This window comes from Camarhynchus parvulus, chromosome 1 (assembly GCF_901933205.1).
Source record: "Camarhynchus parvulus chromosome 1, STF_HiC, whole genome shotgun sequence".
NCBI lineage: Eukaryota > Metazoa > Chordata > Aves > Passeriformes > Thraupidae > Camarhynchus > Camarhynchus parvulus.
In genome coordinates, this window is record NC_044571.1 from 80,348,777 (window position 1) to 80,371,984 (window position 23,208).

Below are 23,208 nucleotides of genomic sequence, written 5' to 3' on the forward strand. Positions count from 1 at the left end.
CACCACAGTTTGGATTCGAGTCTTCCTTCAAATTATCATTATTGAGCAAAATACAAAAGTGTGCATGCAATAATAGATCAGAGTTGGAAGATATCTTTTGTTCAGAGAAAAAGCATAATATTTCACAGAAAGAAAGAAAATCTGGATGCTTCAAAGAAGTGAACTAATCATAACTTTTGCTGTGAGCTGAAGGGTCATCACATAAGGCAAACAACACAGCAGGGACAGTGAATTGCTGGCACAATGTTACCACTCAAACAGAGAGGGCATCCAGGGGTGAATCACCTGGAGAAGTGCCTCTAGAGAAAGTATGTTTATACCATTGTAAAAGTGCTTGCTGAGAGCTCACCCAGCATCCAAGAAAATGCAATTACTTTTGACCATGTGAGATCACGGCTAATAAATTCGTTGAACTAGGGAGACTTCCTTATCATGACAGGAGACTAGAGAAGCTCATTTTCTTCACCTTAGAAGACAAAAAGCTAGCCAGGGTGCAAACATCAGTGAAGAGAGAGACTAATCAGTTCATGAGAAAGCAGGGCATAAACAGGCCATGGATACACTTGTGCCTGAAAATGGAATGATGCTAAGGCATCGTCTTCTGGGAGAGTCTTTTGGCAGAGCAATGGAGACACGGGACGAATGCAAACAGGGCTCTTGCCCAGAGATCATATTCTGTGTCTGCTCACCACATCATGGAGGTGGTGTGGATGGTTCAGGAGAGTTTTTTGTATGTTCTTAGCTATAAAAAAAAAAGCTGAGGAAAGGTTTGTCAGAATACAATGTCAGGAAGGCACCAATCTATTCCCCCACAAACAAAAAAACAAACAAGCAAACAAACAAACAAACCTAAGGGTTTTCTTAGTTTGCTCTTGGGAATAAGGCAGAAGAGTTGAACACACATTGTAGACAATATATACATGCTTATTCTTATATTTCCTTCTCTTTCCCAAGCACAATTCAAAGATTAAATATAGACTTCTCTGGGACCAAGGCTTTTGTGACCTTAAAGATTTTAAGTTCTCTCTCTGAAGAGATACCAATTCAGTCTAACTCAGTATGCAGTCTTATCTTTTAGTTTCTGACTTGAAAGGGCTTAGGTTAGAATCCAGGTACTGATTTAAGATATAGAAAAAACAGTAGGAATTTTTCTATTAAAGCTGAAAAAAAACCACCAAAAAAGTTAGCACAATAACTTTGCTGAAATAATTACCTAAATAAATACTTTCAGAGAAACTGGATTGTTTAGTCCTTGAATAAGATAGTAGTCCAATTCCTTGGAAAACAATTTTAGTGGTGTAGCAGATCTTACACACAGAAAGTTACAGAATATATTTAAAGGCAAAAAAAGTCCAGGACAACCTACTGTGAGTAAAATATGATTCTGTCATTCAGTACTGCTGTTTTCTTGAAATGTTGTTAGGTCTGATGTGGAGACTGGCATCAAAATGCAAGTCAAAATATGTAGAGTTTTCAGATATATGTTAGATATTGTTTTGGGCTGATTTCTTTTGACATCCAGCTGTGTTTGTGTTTGGGAGCAGTGCTTGAAATCAAGGGTCATCTCTGCAGGCAACTGTGCTGAGAAAAATTAACTGGCACAGTAAACTGAAAGGGTTTGAGTGAAATACCATTCACAGCTGAATGGGAATACTTCAGACAGGTTACAACAGTGGGGAGATTGTCATAGGAAAAAAATATTTCTTGACAGACTAAGTGACAAAGGTACTGTTTTCCTTAGGATATTAATGAGTAATAATTTCACATGTTTTCCTCACTCTCCTATTTCAACAAAATCCACATATACCAGGGTGCTGGCTGAGCAGAAATATTCTAAAAATATTAATTTCTTCCCCTTATGTCCCCAGAACTCCAAAGACTCATCAGCTCAATTTTTCTCACTGTTTCTAGAATTGATCAAATGCTAGGAATTTAGATGATTACTTGGAGCATAAAAAAATTGGATTTTGTATAGAGTTGAGATATGAATAATAAAAGCTCTGGAAATTAGCAGAATATATTCAAAATACCAAACAAGTTAAAGAATTTGCAAACTGATGGGAATTGTCTGTTTGCAGCTGTCTTGTGTGAACAAGGATGTTGTGGTGGGTTTGGTTTCTATGTATTGCAATGAACAGGAAGGTATGTTTCTTATGTTGTGCTTATATTAAGAAGTCATGCTTTGTACTTTCCTTGTTAGGAGTTAGGTAATGACAAACCAGAGGTCATTTGTCTTCACACACCTAATAATACAGCAAGTCACACCCAAGACCTGTTTACTTTCAGTGCCTGCTTCCTGAAGAGAAAGTGCTTTTAGAAATGCACAAAATCATACTGAGATTAAGTGAGGGAGAACCTGGTACATGTAACAGTCTCTTAGTCATTGAAGACTGATGAGATACTGAGATCTGCACATACAGTTCTCTCCATTGTTGGATATTAGTAACTACAATTAGAATTATTTATATACTTGCATATAAATTTCCATCCCCTCTCTGCTTCCTGTGCAAGCCATATTACAATGAGGATGAGATGTATTTGTGAGTCACCCTGGCACCCTTTTAACCTCAAAGTGAGTAGCAGGCTCATTAGGGTAAAATGCTTCTGCTCTTTAAGCATACAGACCAGGGTATGGCAAATTTTTCTGCAGAATTGTCTTTTTTCACATTGATGAAAATTACTTTAAATAATAAGTGAATATGTAGATTCTTGCACTCTAAATATCTAAATTTGCTCAGATGAATCTCATTTCCTTGGACAATGAAGTTTGTCTACTATATATATATGCTTGCATAGCACCAGTATATAAAAAAAAAGGGTGAATGGTGGCTCTGATCCCTCTGCCCAGTCACTTGAGGATGTTTATTGAAACACAGCAATTCTGCTTGAGAACTGGAGTCCTTGAGAATTAGAACAGTTCTCTGACTTTAGCACTAGCCAGGTCCAGGTGCTTCTGGGAAACAAACAAAACAATCAAGACAACTGCAAAAGATGAATAAATAATTTCCTAATCATAGTTTGATTTAATTTCACCTTGAAATTGAAGCTTCCCCCCAGTTCAAAAGCTTGTTAATTAGTTCTAAAAAAATCTTAATATTCTTTTGTGCCCTATAATGTGCATTTTGTCTTGTACTCCAGGTAAATGCAAAGCTTTGGTTAACAGCTTTCTACTAGTAGTCCTTGGGTGTTTCACACAGAAATGAACATGTCTAGCCCATGTCTTAGAGCACACATATGTTAATAGAAACAATGTAAATAACAAGTGTCACTGTATCAGTTTTTGGCAGATGGGGGTTAATTCATCAAGATGCTAAGCAAATTGATTCCATCACAGAAAATTCTTTACACAAGTTCTTAACTCAGTGATTTCCAGCCTTTGTCATTTGCAGTGTTTTTTAGAAGTACCACCTCTGACACAAATACAAATATCATCTATGGTCTCACATTTCTTTGCTGTTCTCTGACGTCATTTTAGAAGTCACCAGTTCCCATAAGCATCAGGTAACAAAGGTTCAAAGTCATTGTCTAAAATGAGGCAATCCTGTTTACCTAACCATATGGCAGCGTGTTTAAGTAGGATAGCTCTTCTAGTACAAAACATTCAGAGCATTTAGAATATGCACAGTCCACAGTATCAGATACAATAAAGCCCCACTGTGTTTAGCGTGTATAGGAATGTCTGCAAATCTATGCTATTTCTTCCCCATGATATTTTACAATTGAATAAGCACAGTCTCTGGTTCATGGATTTAGTCTTTTTCTTCATGTCAGCATTGGAAAAGCAGTCTAAACCACCAGTACAACATTTCCAGAGAAGAAATAGAAATGAGATTTAAAAGTATTTTTTGGGGTTTTTTTTTAAATCTGAAGTGGCTGATGCCTATTGTCTGTGTAGTTTTCCTACTCATTAACATGTCAATTGAATTTCATTTATTGATTGCTAAGGAAGAATCTGGAGGGTTTAATTTTCTTATATTCATTTTAATTAACCTTCCTTCTTAAATGCTAAATTCACACCTCTGCAGTGCATAAACAATTTAATATGTCCTCAATATATCCAGATTTTTATGGCTATAGAATACTGGGAAACTCCATTGTTTGTTGGCTACACTAAAACAGTGTCAGTCTTTATTCTTCCTGCTCCCAGATGAGGGTCTGTGTATGGAGGGGAAGATACAACAGAAACATAGCAGAAAAGTTACTCATTTTATTCAAAACATAAACAACAAGGGGGGATTTTGAAAGTGCCCAGAGTTGGTCTAAAACATTTTTAGTTCTACAGAAATGAGTGGTAAGACTCCTGCTGACTTCAACAATGTATGGTTAAAAAACAGCATCATTGGCTTTCTTTGTAATAAGACATTTGCAGCTAATTCACAGTACAGACAGTCTCCCAGGTTCGTGGCTTTTTCGAAATAATTTTGCAATACAAAGGCCAAAAGCACAGCTAAATTCCAAGAAAACAGAATTTTTCTTTCTATATTTAGAGGTGGTCATGCTGTTATTTTTAACTGCTTCATAGTATTGACTGTGCAGCTCCAGTTTTGGCCTCCATGTTTCCCAAAAGTCTCTGCATTATAGCAATTATACATCTCTAGCAGGCAGTCTTATTAAACTGTTCCTCTCTGTTTCTATCCCACTGCTTCTTCAAAGTGCTTGGCACACAGTTTTTCATGCTGTAGAGCACCTGGTTAAAATGACCCTATCTTCTCTTCTTCATCTACTTAGACAAACTTTCTGGATAAAGAAACAAAATTTCATAGTTTTTGCCCCCAGAGACATTGCACATAATGTACCAGAGTGTACCATTTTCCATTTGAAACATTGACACTAGAATATTCATGATAGCAGTCAAAAAGGTGAAAACCTGTGATTTCATTACTTTATTTACATCTAGAAATCGTTAGCTTCAGCTGCTAATCTGTACCTGTACATGTGATATCTGGGTCATAAAAAGTAAATTCAGTGTATTGTCCTTGATATAATTCACATCAGTTATGCACACATCCTGTAATAGTCCAACAGCTTTTGGATTTAAATAATTTTCAGGTGAAAAGGAAACAATTGTTTACATTTAGTCACATTCCACTATGTTTGAAAAATATAACTAGTAATAGAAATAAAGAAAAACTGAATTTCCTTCCACTCTGAATCGGTAAACCTCCTGACAGAGAAGCACAGCACACTTAGTGTCAAGGGGCTTGAAATTTCTGGAAAACAAACCTAACATGCACGTTAATACAAATATTAGCTTGAATATAAGGAGAATCATGATTATGATTTTGGAGTGCCTTTCCAGATATGGAATGCTATGCAGGGGACAATTCTCTCAAAAGTTTAAATGTAGGTCAAATCATGCTAGAGAAACACAGCCTTTTGACTCCAAGGAGACCAACAATCCTGAGGCTGGAGGTAGCACTTCAAAGGCATTTTTAGCTTTGTTCTGTGGAGGGAATCATCCATTACTCTCTGGATTTATCTATTAGAATGCTGGACCCAGTGGCTACAGTCAGCCAATGCAGTTGCTGTGCAAGACCTGCCACTTCAGAGCAGCTTTACCTAGAGCTGACAACACTCACCTGCCCTGAGAAAAATCAGCTGGGAGAGTTAAACCAACACTGGCAATGAGTGGACAGTAAGAAGTATATAGAAGAACTGCCTTCTCTCAAGAGTTTTGGTTTGTCTGAGGAGGTAGGCACATCTCTCACTAGGGAACTTTAGACAACTCTTGGGTGACTCTTTGATGATGCAGAATCTTTACAAATCTTTGAAAGCAGAAGAGAGACTTCAGCACCCTTTGAATCACGAAGATGTTGGTAAGGGCCTTTGACAAATGGGAGGCTCAGCAGAGGACAAAGACAAGATATTGCACCTGGAGGCAAACCATGCAGGCAGACACTGCCCCTGATATTGTCTAGGTTTCAGCACTTTCAAGAGAGTTTTCAAAGGTTTTAGATGTTTATCAGGGTCATCAAGCATCAAATTCTTTTTGGATCTCTGTCTTTCATAGGAGAATCTCAGTGTAATTTCACTAAGTGGAAATTTTTTGATAACTTGCATCAGCTGACAAATTAGCAGAAATCCGAGGTAATGTTCCAGGAACACAAAACAGACTGCAGTTTTCATGTGTATTAAATAGTCAGAAAATTCCTATGGGGGTTACCTCACCTGATGAACTGCATTCAAACATCTCCCATGCCTTGTTCTCATTAAAGCCATATTTTGCATAAACTGACACTTGGAACTAAGACAAGGCATGACCCTTCTTCCCTACTTCAACAGAGAGTGCAGGGTATGGAGGGTTTGTAAGAAGCAGAATAATTTATTTTTAATTAATGTATTATCAATAACTATAATAGTAATAATAGTAATTGTAATACTACTATTACTACTACTACTACTACTACTACTACTACTACTACTACTACTACTAATAATAATAATAATAATAATAATAATTTAATTATATTTATTTCATAATTAACCATTGAAAAAGTTCAGTATACTTCCAGCATGCTTCTGTCTGCACTGCTGGGAGCCTCAACAATTTTGAAGTATGGCACTTTTGGAACTTTTACCTCAAGAAAAATATGAAATAAAAGCACTGATTCTCTTGGTGATTTAAAACTAATGCTGGCCAATGTTTATTTTATTTTCAGCTAACACTTCTAATGTGGCACTTACCTTATTTTTTGTGATATTTTCTCTCTTATAAACTTAGCTGCAACTAGATCTACTTAGTGATCTCACTTCCATCAATTTTGCTCCTCTTAAGGATAATTTGAGAGAAAATATCCACAACAGAAATCTGGGGAAAAAAAAAAGTATATTTATTACTTCTAAATATGGCAGAGTCCCATCACTTTGACTTGCTTTTCTCCGTGAAGATCCTATAACAGCAGTGCTTTAAGACAACACTGGAATGATGAGACTTTGGTCTCATCAACTCAGATGTCTTTGCAGCTACAGTTACAAAAACAGTGATAGGCCAAGGAATATTTCTTTCATCATATTTGGAACAGTGGGCTGCTGCCTTGCAACACATAGCCAATGTTGCTATGGTTTTGGATGACCTGGGCAGATGAATTCACCATGAGCTCATCTCAGTGGAATAATCAGGGAGACAAAATAATCTGTGTCATCATGGCCAAAAATTTTGGTTGCTTTTGAAATATCCACATTTGAGATTGACCTAAAATAACGCTCAGGAAGCACACTAATGTGCCTCAGATTGCTAAAGCCCAACAGTAGGCACCAACGAGTATTTATAGGCCATTGTGATGGCAGCTCTGAAAAATATTGGTGTGATAGCCCTGCATTAGGTATCCTGCAGAGATTTCTCACATAATTCTCCCAAGTTGTCAGTGTATTCCTTTTGTTTGGTAAGTAGTTTTAGTTCAAGAACTTTTTTAACTCTCCAGGCAATAAATATAGGCCTTTTGTGAAATTTTGCAAATACTCTGTGACGTTAGCATTAGAATGAGCAATGAACTGTGTATTCAAGCTCAATAACTGTGTCATGGGAAATTAAAATTATGAGCACCTTTACAGTGATTCATTTTATCTCAGTGACTTCCCATAAGAACCTTGGGGGGGGGTTGCATTTTCAAGTATTATGGCTCAATATCTCCCCTCTGCTAACATGAAAGGGAAGAAAGAATCATGAACAGGCCATATTAAGCACTTTTTAAAATCCCAGCTTTTGACAAGTACTCAGTTTCCAGCCTTGGCTATTGTCAGAGCCCAAGCAGAATTTGCTGTTTATCTGGTCAACTCAAAGAGATTTTGCTATGCTGGTATCACACAATGCAGTTTTGGTTCTGTCATGCCAGGACAGAATAAATACACTACAACTTAAAAACAAAAAATTAAAAGAGAAATTATTAAATTATAGTCTTTAATTAGAATTGAATTGTGAAGATAACTAGGGAGTGGTTATTGTTTATTTCCTTGAGTACAAGAAGAGAACCATCCAAAGAATCAGTGACACAACACTTTTAAACAAAATGTGATTTTTTTTTTTCTCATGAAGTGCAATTAAAATGCCAATATCACTGCCATGGCATATTGTGAAAGCCAAAACAAAATTGATTGACAATTTCTCATAAAAGAATTCCAAGCATGGTGTTTTTAAAAGATAAATAATGCTGAATTTACTGGAGCAGGATCATCCCCTACCTGCTATGTTTTGTATTTTTCCCTATTGTATCCACATTGAGGCACTCTTAATAGACCTATTAGCAGAAAAAAAATATACAATCCAGATGAATCTTTGTTCTGACCCAATATGACTACTTTGTATGCTTATGGCTCATGAAGCTTTTGCTACTTCTTACAAAAAGGTTTCCTTAACATCCCATGGCTTTTCAGACGCAGATGGAGAAAAGCAACAAAATTGCTTTAAAACTGCTTTGAATACACTTGTGAGGTAGAAACACAAGTCCTTTTTGAGAAACAAGCTTAACTGTTAGTGGCATGTAGATCAATGCCTGCATTATTTATAATGTTCATTTCCTGACTGCAAGTATCAGCCTTGAATTTGACCTCATAGGCTCTTCTCTTCTAGAATTCCTATGTACTCTTCTCTTTGAAGTTTTTCAGGCTAACAAAAATCTCTGCAAATTTGTTTTGATTTTCTCCCAGACTGCCAGAAATTGGTGAAAACATGAGAAGATATTTTTCAATAAAAACCTGAGGCTTAGGCAGGGGTTGGTTTTTAGACACCTTATTTTCCACTTTTCAGAAAGACTGACTTTGCTGTAAAGGTTAGTGCTCCCCAGTGACACACACATGCTGATGAGTGGGCAGCAGGAGCCTGGATCTGTCCTTTGAGCTGAAGAGAAACATGACCATAATTGAAAGCTCTTCATTTAGCCCCAGCCAGGACAGTGTCAAAATAAGCCAAAAATCATTTGATCTCCTGCGCTTGTGGACAGTGTGTTGTGTCCATGCAAGTCCAGAAAAAAACATCCTACAATTTCTGTTACTTTTTAAGTATTTGAGCTTCTAATGTTTTTATAATTATACAGCCTGGGAGTTGATTTCTTCTCCTAGTGTTTGTGATCCTAATTAAGCCTCACATTTTTTACTAACATTTCATCCTATTTTGTATGGGGAAGCAACCTCTGGAGACGCTGTTCTGTTGTGCTGTGACACCCGAGGCCTTGCATCTCTCTAATTACTGAGGCCTGCCTCTGCTCCATTAGGATACTGTCCTGTTTAATCCTCTCTTGCTTTTACAGTCTGGGAATGGTTTCTTTTCCTAGTATTTGAAGTTCAAATTAAGTCTCATGTTTATTAGTAAGAGCATCATTCCATGGGAGAAATACAAGCCCTGTGAGAAAGATCAGAGAGTGCTGTGCCACTTAGGCATTCCCGCAGTACGGAGGGGGTCGGGTCAGCAGCACAGCACAGGCAGAATTAGCTTTGTAGGGAACAAACAAACAAAACCCCTCACATCTTCAAATCCTATCCAAAGGCCACAACAAAAGCCTGAAGCTTAGGGAGGTGCTTTCAGTTAGCTTTGATAAGGGTGCAGAGAAACTAGGAAAGTCTGAAGATAAGATTTGCATAAACCAAGTAATCATGGCCTTGTGGTCTGGGCTCCAGAAGTGACAAGCATGGCGGCAGTAGGGTGAGTGTCGATGACTAAGGAGGGAAAGCTTTTTACGTTGTTCTGCTCTGTCCAAGGAAGTATCACTCCCTCTTGCCACTGTGACCACTGACACAGACTTGTGCAAAGCCCTCAGGACAGGTCATTGCAAGGTGTACAAACCAGGACAGCTGCTCTGACAGACCCACTTTCATACATACCTTGCTGTCCTGCCTCTGTCCATTGTAAGTTTTAACCAAGACTGGTGTAACAGACTCAAAAGAAGCAGTACTGTGAAGTGGTGAACATGAAATTGTGTTGGAACTCCAACCTCTGTTGATGGTTCTGCCATGGACCTGCTTTATGTCGTATATAGAATTAAATCAATGGCTTCTTATCCAAATTTTGTTTGCTGCTTTTCTCTCCAATGCCTTTTCCCTGATGTTTTATCATGTTCTAATCAGCATCACACTGCTGCTGACTCTGTATCTGTCTCTGATATGCAGCTGACTCTGTATCTGTTTGCAGCTCAAAGACATCAGCTTGAATGTAATAATGAGTTGTGACAGCAAAAGCAGCACAATTTCTATGAGGAGTATTCGCCCTGCAGTTATCAAGGTTTCAGGTTTTTTTAACTCACAAGAATATCATCCTCAGCCCTGTGAACTCCTGCTTGCTTTGCAGATCTGGATTCACTTATCTGTAATGAAACTGGAACAAATGGGGAAAAATTTTCTACTGCCACATGAATAAAAGGACAGCAGTCCTAAAAGGTTGCAGCCGTCTGCAATCTGCATTGGTAGAGATTCAGACAATTTTGTGATGGCACCAAAACTGAATTGCTTCAATTTTCAATAAAGATAATGGAACAATAATGGTCTTGAATGCAGAGAACAAAGGCAGGATGACCAGTGATGCTATGGAAATAATAAATAACTGTATAGAAGAAACACTTAAAAAGTGCAATGCTATCACAATCTTGAAGGACCAGATAACCAACATCTGGCCCAGTGTTACAAGTCTAGCAGCAGGGAGTTTTTACCAGACTTGTGAAATCTAAGGAACATTTTTATGACTGGAACAAAACAGGTATAGCTCACACAGCATGTGGATAAATGCTGAACTGCTGTGCTAAGGACTACAATGCTCTTAAATACTAGCAAACGAAAAACAGTTAAATGAAGAAAGGTGATAAATAAGGAAAATGGGACAGTTTAGCAAACATTGTCTGTGCCTCACTAGTATGATAGCTCTTCCTGATAAGCTAACTGATCTTATAAACAAAAGGTCTAATCTACCTGGGATTCAGTAAATCGTTTAATATAGTCCCACATGGAACATTACTAGTTAGGCTGGGTAAAACGTGGATCACTACAAGATTCACAGTAGAAGTACAAGATTCAAGTAGAAGGGGGGGAATATCTAGAATAAAGAGGACAAGTGAATTGGTTGTTTCAAGAGAGAATTACCAGTTTACAGAAAAACTACCTGTGGACTCCCACAGACATTGCTTTTGGAATCAATTGCACAGGTGAAATTTGCTGATGCTACTAACCTAATCATCACAGAGACTACATGAATCAAAATTTTTTACAGCAAAAGGAGAGCTTGCCCTGTCCTCAGTCCAGGGTGATGGGGTATAAGCCACATCTGATCCAAAGCTATATAACCCAACATCTTTAGGCTTGATTTACTAAATGAGGAGAGACTCTCATACATAAGCAGAACCTCAAGGCATTTGAGGCATTTGCAAAGGATCTAGCTCCCATTGCTGGGTTAGAGGCTGTGATTAGATCAAGTCCACAAAGGGCTTGCTTTCGTACCCAAAAAGAATAAACAAGATGCAGGACATAAAAAGGAAGAAGACCTGTAGATTAGAGTAAACAAGGCAGGGCACAAGGAACCCAAAGTCTAGAAAAATAACATTTTGCCAGAAGTTCATTGTTATCAGGAAGAAATATGAAATAGGAAAAGCTGGGTACATTATCTAATTCCAGGATGAAAGTGATTCGCAAATGTAATACAGTGAGCAAAACACCCTCCTAATTTCAAACACAGCTATGTTTATTGTGGAATGCTGCAGTAAGATTACTTTTTATATTTCAGCAGAATCACAGAACGAGTGAAATGGGAAGGGACCACAGTGGGTCATCTGGTCCAACTTCCCGTCACAAGCAGGGTCATCCTAGAGCACATGGCACAGGATTGCATCCACATGGGTTTTGATTATCTCCAGTGAGGGAGACTCGATAGCCTCTCTGGGCAACCTATTCCAGTGCTTGGTCACTGCACAGCAAAGTTCTTCCTGATATTCAAGTGGAACTTCTTGGGCATCAGTTTCTGCTCATTGTCTCTTGCCCTGTTGCTTGGCACCACTGAGCAGAGCCTGGCTCCATCCTCTTGGCACCCTCCCTTCAGAGACTGATGGGCATTGATGAGGTCAGTCATCAATCACTCTCTCAGTCAACTTTCCTTGAGGCTGAACTGGCCCAGCTCTCTCAGCTTGTCCTTGTAAGGGAGATGCTCCAGTCTCTTAATCCTCTTTGTTGCTCTCTTCTGGACCTGCTCCAGGAGCTCCATGTCTCTCTTGTCCTGAGAAGCCCAGAAAGGGATACATCACTCCGGATGTGGATAGACATGGTGCTCCCACATCTTGCCAGGGATTAAGGTGAGTGGGACTGGGTGGTTGTTCCCTATGCTCAACTGCATTCACAGGGACAAGAAAGGTGAGCACAGAAGGCTGCAGATGACAATATGAGCACCACAGAGCCTTTCTTCTGGGATGATTTTTTCTATGTTTGTTTCACTACATATATGGCTATGTCCTTATTCCTCATTTGTTTACTATGAGTGTTGTTACAGGGGGATTCTGTATGGGTAGAGCTGTGCTTTGCTTCCTTCTGGCTAACACTGGCTGATAACATGGGCATATTATTTTTGTTTCAGGACAAAGTCACTAGAGTTAATTTAGGCCATAACAGTGAGAGAGAACTGCTCATTGAATCAGATGCTGATCTCAGCAGGGAGGTGGTAAATGATTTCCATGTGGTAATTTAAAAATCTGTTCCTTATTGTTTCTCATCTGTTAGCTGTTGCTTCCCAACTGGGCCTGTGCTTGACTGTGTGCTAATTGGACCCAAAAAGCATTGGTAAGAAGGGTCAAAGAACCAAAGCCTTGGTTTGGATCTTGGCCTATGATACAGGGAAGCCATGCTCTGCTCAGCACCTGGAAAATGAAATGCTTATATGAAACAGAAGACAAGGTTAACACAAGAACAAATTGCTTTAGGCTTGTCATAAATACATTTTGGCTAGAATTTGTTCTGAAACACTTCTCCTGATCATAGCAGTAGGATTCTGGAAAATCCATTTTTGGAAAGCATTGCACGATACCCCATCCAGTCAACATCAGAGAACAAGCTCAGCAGTTGTGGGCACCCCTTCAAGTTCTTTGTTCTTATCTTTGAGAGAATTGCTAAGAAAACTCTGTCCTCATCCATCTCTTAGGTCAGAATGCATGGGCCAGAGAAAAAGATGCTTGATTTTTGGTTCTCAGGTGGAGTTTGCAGAATTGGCATTTATGACAACCATCTGATCTCATTAGGCATAGAAGCCATCAAGAGATGATAAATGTGTAATCCCATAGCACCATTTTTGCAGTTACATTTTCAGAGCTGAGCAGCATGTAATGCCAAGCTGAATAGAAAGGGTCTATTTTAAATATTGCTGTCCTCATGTGCTGACTTAAGGAAAGGGTGGTACACACACCCCCCAGGCCATGAGTCAGGCAGACCTACCTATCAGCTATCTCATTAGCAGATATAGGGACACAAAGGGTGAATTAGAAGATGGAATTTAGAAAAGACAATGGGCTTAAGGCTCAGCTGTGCAGCAGCCAGTGGCAGGATGACATTGTGTATATGTACAGATTCCAAAAAGCACTTGGTGCATGTTAACTGCTCTGCAAACTCAATATGTTTGTTCAGCCAGCTTCTTTCTGCCTGCCAGGTGGGTTTGTCTGTAGTGTCTGATTTCTCTACAACAATCTGGTTTTGTGCATGTGTTCCCTCTTAAAAATATGGCTTAAAAAAGTTATTTTCTAATTAGAATTTCAAAAGACAAAATGCTGATACAAAACAGCTTTCAACATTTTCACACATCACCATAAAAGTAAGCACAGAAAAGGTGAGCAGATAAGATTTACTGTGCTCGCTTAATTTGTATTTAATAAATACCACTCATAAAAGATAATGCTCACATTACTATAATAAAATAATTGATTGAATGAGAGGGTGAAATAAGAAGGGCAATTAATTATGATCACAGTAAAGTTTTACGTTAGTACTTCTCTAGAATTTATGGAACAAGGAATAGCTGCATGGTACACTGAAATCAGAGAGAGGTGCTTGGTTTTGAACTGCATTGGGATCAGAGAATGAACTACACAGTTGATTCCTATCATGTTCTTATCATGTTCATGTTCTATCATGTTCTTTAAAATATCTGGCTGAGGCAGAAATTGCCACTGATTTGTCATTTTGGTTTTTTTAAGTCATTTACTTCATTCCAGTGAGCAATAGGTAAAGCTGTTAAAATAAATGGATGTCACCAGACATATAAATGGTGCCTTGTCTAATGAGCCCTCTGTGTCTCATGGAACTGAGATATCTTTTATCATCTCAGTTACTGATGTAGACACAAGTGAATAGCTGCAATATAAGCTACAGCAACCAGCACAAGTGGGTAGACATGTTACTTTCAGCTTGTTCTTTGAGGTAAAACTTGGGGTATATAACATATAAAATGCAAATAAAAGTCATGGTGATACAGATATATGATTACATATATAAATATATGTATATATATATATATATATATAAAGCATCATATGGAAACTACAGACTGTTTATCAAATATCTCCTTATACATATTTTAAGATCTTACTGAATCATTAGATCATATGTTTGGCCTTCAGGATATCAAAGGACACATCATTTCAATCTGTTCTCCTTTACTGACTCCAATAAGTTAACTTTTATATCAGTCCAAAAGATATCCAGCCAATATCAATAGCATTTGAAACTCTTATCAGTGGTTTTAAAATTTGTGTTGATGTATTTTTATTGATCTTCTTTTCTACATTCCCTCTCTCTGTCACAAGATCAGTAATTTTCTCCTATGGAGTCAATCGGTCCTGTAAGAGAGCTGGGGAATCATTGAATAGATGCAAGGGATAACTTCCTCTAAAACAAACAAACAAACAAATTATACAATACCAGATGGGAAGGTAATCCTGGGGATCAGAACAACCAAAAATCATCCTGAAAGGCATTTTCAGTGGACCTTCTTGGGATTATCCACTCAGAGCAGACTCTAGGAAACAAGACGAAAAGGTAACCCTTCTTACCAATGAAAGATATGAAAAGGAAAAAAAGATAAGAAGCTTCATACATGGTGACAATTAAGGTATACTGAATGTGGGTGACAGCTAATAGGGTGGAGGAGCCCTAAAAGAGCCTGGAAAACCTTTGAGCTCAAATGAAAATTTATGTGGACATGTAATGCCTTTAAACCAAAAGGGCTGTCTGAAGGTGACATATAGTCAGAAGATTTTGAATAATATCCTGTGGAAGTTAATCACACTCCAAAGGGAAATAGCATAGAAAAAGAATGCAGGTATTCGCTGTTTAATGTGAGAGGGAATGTTGAGTGAGACAACACAAAACCTCTTAACAACACAAGGTAATTCTTCACTGTGTTCCTTAATTATATACCATAAATGTCAGTCACAGTTCATGTTACCTGTAGTTAACTGTAATCCACCTGCATAAACCAAACATAAATTAGCCACTTTGTACAGGTTGATGTTAAATATGCTTCAGAATAGGGTACACGTGATTGCCAGTGGAGATGGGGGGGGAAACATCTGTAATATCAATCCATAAATCTCACTTTCCTAACCTGGAGCACTCTTAACCATACTTCTTAACAAAAGCTCTGCATCAATGTAAATTTTTGTCCCTATCTGCCTGTTGAATCTTCTAAATTTGCCTTGTTTGTGCAGGGTGAAAAGAATTCCTCTTGAGGCTATGGCAGGTCTCTGCTTGTAAAAATGACAGACTATTAGAAATGCAATCCATTGTGTGGCAAGGGAACAGAACTTTTATTCTAGGTTTCCTCATAAATGAATATATTAGAAAATGTGTTATCAGCAGGCTGTTTATGACCAGAAATATTTTCTTATACCTTAGTGCTCCTTATATCTTTAGATTAGACACTTGTAAAATAAGCCATTATGTGTAATAAAAAGTATTTAATGAAACTTTCATTTGGAGGACATTGAATTCAACAGATTTAACTTTGACACTGACAAATTTCTCACAAGAGATTATTTGCATGGAAACCACTGGGGTCTCATTTTAGTTCCTGTAATACACCAGAACAGTGATTTTATCATTTCAAAGTCATTTATAAGAGCCTGGAGCTAAATGACACAATGGCAATGCTTAGGATTGCAGCAGTACATCATCTGCATAAGTGGCATAACTTTCACTGCTGTGATAATCATTCACAGAGCCTATATCATACATATAAACATGTTTCAATCGGGGAGAAAAAAAAAGGTGTAATTGATCAATTATTTCCCAAAATGTCTTATCATTATGCAGCACATGTTTATCTAAATTTTAAAAAGGACTGAAAAGTATGGTATACTGATTAGGTTATAATTTTCATACCTTTTAGTAGACCAGATGCTATACTACTACAATTTTTCACAGTTATACACAACACAGAAGTAAAAAATAAATACAATTTACTAATAAATTTATGCCAGGTAATCCCCTTGACTGCAAGAAAAAAAAAAATCATAGAATCTAATTAATACTCTAAAATGAACACTGTATGTGTCTTGGACAGACCCTGGATTCAAATTTTTATTTTAAAGCTGTTAAATGATAGTCAAACAGACCCACCTAACAAGAGTCACAAGTACATAAACAAAAAAGGCAAAAAGGAAAATCAATGCAAATGTATAGCCTCCAAAGTAGAAGGATCAATATCCTCTGATGTTAATACCATGGTTAGATTTATTAACCACCTAGGCGTCTGAGATAGAATTTATATAAATACTTATCCCCTCTGTTATAAGGATTTATATTTGGAGTTCATCCTTGCAAAAGTCTATTATAGTAGGTAGCCTCTTTACTAAAAAATACTCCCTACAGCAGTGACATTTCTTGTATAAATCACTCCCTAACTGCTACAGAAACTGAAATGGGATTTTAAGCTCCTGATGACAGTTCTTCAAAAACATCCAAATTCTTTTTTTTTTGAGGACAATTTAGGTGAGATTTTCTAAAACTTATTTGAGGACCTAAATGTTCCTGATTTGATAGGAGCCAAGAGTTTCCTGTTGTAGGCTATGGTCTTTTCATTCTGCACTGGGAAAATGAGAGATCTTCCCAGCAAAACCCGGAGTTTTTTTGGTTGGTTGGAGACCACAGCAGTGGGCAACAGAATAGGACAGGTTGTAACTCACTTATTTCAGGCCCTTCTGCATGTGGCATGTATTCACAATCCATCACAGGGAGAAATTCAAGGAAGTGCTTTTTTAGGTAGTACTCTCAGTATCTGGGCAAATACAAAAACACCAGCCTTCAAAAGTAACTTGAAGTGCAGAATTGTATGTGGCCCAAAGATGACCTGCAGGGACCAGAGGAAAACCCAGTTCTTGTAATGGTTTCCCTCAGGCTAAATCCTTCACTGGCTGGGCAACTTCATATCACAGAGTTTAAGTACAGCTTTTATTTATGCCAACTGTGATAAATAAATAGGAAGACTAGGATAAGTAAGAACCAGTCGAAATTCCTAGCCTACAATGAAAACAAGCACAGTCACAGAACATATATAAAGACAAGCACCAGGCACCAGAGATGCAGCCTGGGTTGTTTTGAGAAGAGAAAGCAAAGAGAAGAGAAGAGAAGAATTGCTCCAACTATTATGATTTCCTGTTATTAACTCTACTGTTAAGTTCTCTCTATTGCATTTATATACTTTCAAAGGTACCTGGCTTTTAATGTATTAATTCTTCCTAGTACCTAAGTCTCCCAAGTACTCGTGCATGCCTCCGTGCTCTTAAATAGTGGCTATAATGAGTACAATTGTGGTTTTAACAGTTCTGGTTTCACTACATTAAGGTAGTAAAAATCATTGAAAGGATTCTTCAAAATTATTATCCTGCCTTGTGAGCAGGTTTGCCACTTACAACAGCCTCTGCTTGAAAGAGGCAACACAAAGAAGGGAACGATTTGTTAGCAGCGCTATCAGGGGAATCTTCCCCCTCTACCCATGTGTGTAATCTGCTTGCTCTAGCTATCAGTCATTTTTCCTATGCACCACTCTATGGTATTTACTCAAAATGAAATCCTGCTTTTTGAACCTGTTATTGTCAGTCACTGCTCCTCTGCAAACTGAATTCAGGGATTTTTTTTCTTTTTTCTTTGGATTTCAGACTTATGCTTATGTTTTCTTCTAGAAACTAGTGCCTCATTTGATATAGCACAAACTTATCATCACTTAATTTCTCCTAATTATTTGCATGAGAGATATTTCCTGCCTAGTAGTAACCCCATAGCAGATTGGCAACTGTGCAAAGGATGCATGGCATACCAGGGAGTCAGAGTATTTCTAATTGTGTTTTTATCTTGACTCGGACATAGGAAGATCTGACACCATGGGAACCCCTGACCCCGTGGGGGAAGAACAGCTGGCTCTCAGACCCACACCAGACTGCAAAGCTTAGCTTGAGACTCTGCATGTTTAAGCATTAACACTTCTTATGTTATTGTTGTGTTATTCAGCAGCTGCAACAACCTTTGGGGATACCTTGCTGTGCTTGCTGAGACAAAGCTGTTTGTGAAGCCAAATGGCATTGTGCCTGAATAAGACCCAAATTTGGACAGATACTTATACTCCTGTAATTCCTTCATTTTTGCCTTGAGTGCCCCATGCTATGAGGTTCAGTACTTATATTAAAGATGCTTCATTTTGTCAAGGTGAAGGGTGTTCAGCCTGCTGAATATTTTGCTTAAGAAGGGACTTACCTTCTCTCTCCTTTCCTGCAGTTTCCCCCCTGCTGATGGATGATCTTTCCCCAGTGACCCTAGAGAAGGTATTTTTCCCCAAGTGTGAAATTGATTCCAGCTGACAACAGAGTGTGTCAATCACATCCCACTTTTGTCATCTTCAAAGACTCCTCTTCCCCTTATTTAAATTGTATTTTCATAATTGAAAATTGCTTTCAGATGACTTAATGAATTCCTCCACTGTATTAAAGGCTGAAAGCAGATGAAATGCTGCAGCTTTCAGATTAAGTGCATTTTTATAGAGAAGCTTTAGCAGAAGCTTCAGCAACAGCAGCAACAATTTTTTTGTATTGAGACATGCCCACTAAAGAAGTAAATCAGAGTGGTAGAAATGGCATTTTCCACTAGCACCACTGCAAGAAAACAAGTCCTAAATTGTAATTTGACCTTATGGATATACTTGTGAAGCTTCTGAATTGCTGGACTGACATCAATCTCCAAACAACTAAAGTGATCCATTGATCAACTGAGATTTGCATTCTTTCCTGTTAATATAGTGCTGCATATATTTTCCATTGTGATATCTCTTTAGAATGATGAGGATGACCCTGGAAAGCATAAATACTGATGGCAAAACATACTGTGCAACCTCTATTAGCTATCCACAGTTCATCTTATGATAGCAAGTAGAGAGAGACATAAACTGTTTTCTTATGATGATACTCCTGATCACTGAGGCTTAAAATGCAGACTTGCACAACAAAGTAGTAGTTGATAAACACAGCTGAACTATTAAACTATCTGAAGCTATGCTTTGAGACACTGTAGTGCAAATATCTGCTGATATTTATGCGTCAATTATTAATTTAGTTTATTTAAAAGCAGCTTAACTTTTAAGACCTTTTTTGTACAGAAGTGTGAACTAGCGTTTGTTTATATTTTAAAAATAAATAGCAGTATCTATATTTGGATATCAGACTTTTTAAACTCTTAATAATGTTTCTTTTGATGGTTTGGGTGTTTTTTTAAAAAACTGGACAGTGAGTTGGTATATACTGGTGGGCTTCAACACATGATTAAAAGCCAGCATCTCCTGTATTAGAATGAGTCAGACTGATTTTCCAGGCCCATTTATCTACATACTCATTCAAATGCAAATTTAGAGTAACTCCAGTAAAACAGTGAGGTTGCCTCAGTTTTGTCTGTTTTTCTGACTCTATGCACAGTGTCAGAAAAGGGACTACTGTGTTTGTATGTGTTTGTATGCATAAATCCCTCTGCCCTCTTACCCACCTGGACTTTATCTCACTTCCACCTTTTTTGGTAGTAGTGGTACTAGTAGTAGTATTATGGACAGAGCAAATGCAGTTCAGTCCCCTTTGCACAGTAGACTTCCACAGCGCAAAAAGCTCCAAAACAAGGAGGGGGGAAATGAAGTGCGTAGGTGAGCAGGTAAGATATAATATGTAAGGCCTAAACAGGACATAATTTTGCACAGAACTTTCCACTTGAGATTATCTTACAAACCTGACTCAACAGAATTGTATCTTGGTTTGTAACCTACACTTGGTAAATGTAACTTTAAACACCATGGCTTTCCCAATACTTAGCTCTGGTTCAAATTATCTGACCTGAAATCACAGTCAGGTATAACACACCAGCTCTGTGTAACAGGGAACAATTGTAGTTATTTATTTCACATTTTTCATGAATAATAATGTGGTAAAAATAGTCTAGGTGCTGCAATGCAAAGAAACTCAGCATTATCTGCAATGGGTTTTAGGGGGAAAAAGTGATTAATTTTTCATATAATGTAATGCATATCTGAGCCAGGGCACCCCTGGCATATGGCACGATATGTGTGAGTGATTTATGAACCAAACTGAGGCTGATGAGTGATGACACATTGGCTCTGTATTATTGCCTAGTTTATTGCAGAAAAGGTCTAACATGAAAAAACCTTTTCCTTTTCTATTAGCTTTTTCTTAAATATCACAATTGATGTGTCTTAGAGGTATAGCACAAATCTCACAGCTGAGGAAGCTCTAGTAGCTCCAGGCCATCTTTCAGAACATGACTTCTAAGTTGCACAGTAGTATAATTTAAGGCTATCCTTCAGTACCCTGCACATCAAAACATATTTTTAAGAGAATGTTAGAGCTGACTGCATTGACAGAATCCTTTTCTTTCCTGCAAGGTCTAGAATTTGTAGCATTAGCAACGCATGAGATAAGTGATGATATCCTGTTGTAGATTTGGCTTACCCAGCTCCTGATGAGATTTGTATTTCAAGTGCTTCTCTTAAGGAAAACTGAATTTTGATTTCATGTTTGTGAGGAAAGCTGTAGGGTATTCAGGCCTCCCATTCAAGATATGCCATAATTACATGAACAAGAACTTGTCAGGCGTGTTAAAGCTCTTCCCCTGATAAGAGTTTCACAGCTCAAAGGCTCGTCCTGATTATGTCTTTCTCATAAATAACGTTGATGGTTTTCAAAGGCAGATTTCAGAACCTACTAAGACCCACATGTAGAATCTTATAGAATCTTAAAAAAAGCCTTTGAGATCATCATGTCCAACTGTTATACTGGCCCTGCCAAGGCCACCACTAAACCATCTCTAAACACTTTATCTACATCCTTTAAATACCTACATGGATGGCAACCCAACTACTTTCCTAAGGAGTCTGTTCCAATGCTTGACAGTGGACATTATTGACATTATGAATGTGAATATTTTTTTTCCTTCTTTACAGTCTAAACCTCCTCTGGCACAACCTGAATCTATTTTCACTTATTCCATCGCTTGTTACTTGGAAAAGAGATCGACTCCCACCTGGCTACAACCTCCTTTCAGGCAGTTGTAGAGATCAATAAGGTCCCCTCTGAGCCTCCTTTTCTCCAGGCTAAACACCCCCAGATCCCTCATCCACTCCTCATCAGCTTTGTGATCCAGACACCTCTCCAGCCCCGTTTTCCTTCTCTGGACACACTCCAGCCCCTCAATGTCCTTCTTGGAGTGACGGACCCAGAACTGGACAAATGATTTGAGGTGCGGCCTCACCAGTGCTGAGTACAAGGGGACAGTCACTACCCTGCTCCTGCTGGCCACACCATTGCTGACACAGGCCAGGATGCCACCGGCCTTCTTGGTCACCTGGGCATGGCTGGCTCATGTTCAGCTGCTGTCACCAGCAGCCCCAGGTCCTTTTCCACTGGGCAGCTTTCCAGACACTCTGTCCAAAGCCTGGAGTGAATACATGGGGTGTTATGACACAAGTGCAGGACCCAGCACTTTGCCTCGTTGAACTTACAATTGGCCTCAGCCCAACAATCCAGCCTGTGCAGACCCTCCTGCAGAGCCTTCCAGCCCTCCAGCAGATCAACATTCCAGCCTAGCTCAGTGTTGTCTGTGAACTTACTGGGAGTGCACTTTGAGAAGCTCCACTTATTGCTCGGATGAAAGGACATTTAACTTGTCTGGAATGATGTTATCATTGAGTCCCATTCAGCAGCACACCTGATGTGTGCGGTACTGTGAAGTAAACACCTGAGATAGGAATAATTTTTGCTAATTCCTGTCCTCTGGATGTGGTGTCCTGAACTACACATTTAAGTTTCCTTAACTGAGAAGTGAGAGATACATTTTGATATTTTAGGGCTTTACACTTAACAGCATGATTGTATGAGCAGCCCATTTCTGCAGGAAGTTCAGAGCATCATAGAACAATCATAGAAGAGTTTGGGTCCTCTCCAGCTCTCTCATAATTCCCTTGTAACAATTAAAGATGTTGTAAGGTCTCCTGGAGTCTTCTCTTCTCCAGGGTGAACAGCCACAACTCTTAGCCTTTCATCATGGGAGGTAATGTTCCCATTGCTTTTCATTCCCATCACAGGACCGCATTTGTGCCTTTTTCCTTGCAGTGTTTTTGTACTTTAAAGAATTTTATTTTTTCACCAAATTGGAAATGAATGGCAAGTACTTGGTCTGCTACTGAGATGTTTTTGTTGGGGAGGAAATAAGATTAGCTGTTAAGACAGGTTCAACTCCCTGTGAAGCCAATGCCTTTAAGTACTTATCTTAGCCAGGATGAATTACCCACTGGAAGGATTTGCCACTCTCCACAGGCTCTGAATCCAACTTACCCTGAGTCATTGCTAACAAAAAGAAAGCTACATCAAAGTTAGCCAAATCCCCCAGTATTTCACAAGCACATGACAGTACTAGTCATTGCTGCTAGTGGTTGCATGGATCTTGTTCCAAAGCAACACAATCATGGGAGTTTTGTTTGCATTTCACTGTGTTCTTATCAGTTTTTCACATGCACATTATGTTGGGAAACAAAAAAGCACAGAGGAAACATTAATCAGACATTCTAGAACAGAATCTGGTATATACAGTTCCTGACCCCACATATGTCGTCACTGCAGAAATAATTTTCCTGTATCTTGAGTATTTTGTGCCCAAAATTGTAATACTGGAAAGTTATTTTCAGGAAGGAAACACTCAAGCTGTGAAGCAAGGAAATCA